At 38.7% G+C, this 2,141-nt stretch overlaps 1 protein-coding gene across 1 annotated transcript in view; it reads right to left on the reverse strand.

The window, feature by feature from the left end:
* Positions 1-1,934: 1,934 nt before the first annotated feature.
* Positions 1,935-2,141, reverse strand: part of LOC140949443 (receptor-type tyrosine-protein kinase FLT3-like) — a 22,686-nt gene continuing 22,479 nt past the window's right edge. Inside the window, exon 13 of the mRNA XM_073398604.1 lies at positions 1,935-2,141. This exon is cut by the window's right edge and continues 231 nt beyond it. The gene's annotated coding sequence lies outside the window, so the exon portion shown is untranslated.

Here is a 2,141-nt window from a genome sequence, read left to right on the forward strand (position 1 = left end):
CTCTGGTTGTTCAAACGATGGATAGCGCTATTCACCGGATAAATCACTATCCAGTGGATGAGTGTTATAGGGAAACTAATTGCGTTATCCACTACATAAAGATTTAACCAGCGGATAGCTTTATCCACGTTTTGAACAACTGGGGCCAGTACTTTAGTACTTCGCTCTTTACGCTTCTCCATCGCCGCTGATGAGCGGGAAGAGGTCTGGCATCAAGGGTACCTTCTATTGACTGTGCGTTTGATTTGACATCACTGCGCTTAAAATTGGCTCAAACATTTCTTGCACCCAAGCGGAATTTGTTTTTGCTTTCATGGCACAAGTTGATTGTTTTGGAGTTGTTATAACAGCTGTGATTAGTTTGCTGGATTCTTTGCGGCTGTTGTCATCAGCCAATCTCGTCTCAAGAGCCCGTTTTCTCTCTGGTCAGCACCAAAAACGCGTCAGGACACTTAACACATGGCCAAAAGGGATCTATGGAGACGCGATTGGTGATCAGCCAGTAAAATCACTACATTTGAGTAATGCCTACAAGTTTGTACGCTCTTCCATGGCCACCGAGGTCAAGGGTCTTAGGCGTTTCTTGTTTTAATCAATTAGACCACGTGGAAACAATAGCAAGGATGTATCGAATACTTGCTTGTTATTGTAACTTGCAATTTGCCGACAAATGTAATGAAAAATATAACTATGACAAAGGACGTTTTAGTTTTTTAAAAAAAAGAAATTACCCTAGGCCACCATGGCTTAACTGACAGACAAACAAAGGAGTACCGCGACGTTAATGACTTATCAGGTCATGCAATCATTCATTGGTCAAACTATGTACATGATTACTAATTTGAAATGAGAAATACTGAAGTATAAAGCAAGCCAAGTGCGGAACAATGTTATTTTAATCATACTGGTAGCGTTACAGGTATTTCAGCCAGTCTATATATGTCGTAAGGATTTTGCAAAGCGTTAAAACAATAGCTAAATATGTAATCCCTAGATTCTTGTTTAAACCCCTTTGTTTATAATGTACACTACTGACAGTAATAAATACAGGGTAACTTGTAGTCAGAAATCCTTTGAAACTCCACCGGAGCATGGGAGTGCGGAGTCCGTGGAGTATAGAGGACGGGTAATTCTTCATTCCAACCCGGCATTGCAAGGTTGTTTTTATGTATATACTGACTTTAAGTCACCCTATACTCTATTGAGAGTTTAAAGCCACGGGAGGCCCACTGAAGAAACACTTTTTTCCCTGAAACTGCCCTGAAACCCAGGGGCATCTAATTATAAGCGAGATTTCACCTTACAAATGCTGGGGCTAGGATCACAGCTTTTTTTTTTTTGTACCCTAAATTACCAAGCTGGATGTTTTAAGGCCCTTTCGTTAAAGTTTTTTCTTCTTTTTTGAGGCTTTCTGTTTCTCTCTCTTTTTTAAGGTACGTTTTTTTTTTGTCATGGAACTATCTCATCCAAAGGCTAGAGCTAATGCTAGTTTATATTTTAAGAAGGGTACTTAACCCGATAACTGTCTTCTAAAAACATTAAAAAAAGTTTGTTTTAATTGCAAATCTGAGCCCGTAGAGAAACTAAATGGTTATTATATGATAAATCTGTGGGTGCTTAATAAATCTGTAAATTCAGTTTCAGCCCGACAGTTTTCAACGTTCTGAATGACGAGCATTTTAGCAACCAGATATCATCCTCTTTTGCATTGCATTGTCGGTGAAAGGGTAAGACATTACGTCACTCGTTTACGAAAAATTGGCTGTGCACTAAAAACAACTGCGGTGCAATCCAACATGGCGGTTGATCTTCTCAGATAGTGGCTAACTGTTAAGGTTTGTCATTCAGTTAAAACCTTAATCGCTTTATACTTCTTTGATCTCCTCCGCTGATTGCTGGAAGTCCTACTCAGTCCCGTTTTTCTTGGCCTGAAAGATTAATCTATAAATAGCCTAGTTAAAATCTAAGCACGAGAGATTTACACCCCTGGGTGATGGGCTCCTGATAACATCTGAAGGGCCTTACTGTTACACTTTTTTTTTCTTTTTTTTTTAATGCTTAAAGCTCTTTTTATGTTTGTTTTAATTCTTTCAGTATTTTCTTAGCTTAGTTTCTAAGTCAATAACTATGCATTTACTGTT

This window comes from Porites lutea, chromosome 10 (assembly GCF_958299795.1).
Source record: "Porites lutea chromosome 10, jaPorLute2.1, whole genome shotgun sequence".
NCBI lineage: Eukaryota > Metazoa > Cnidaria > Anthozoa > Scleractinia > Poritidae > Porites > Porites lutea.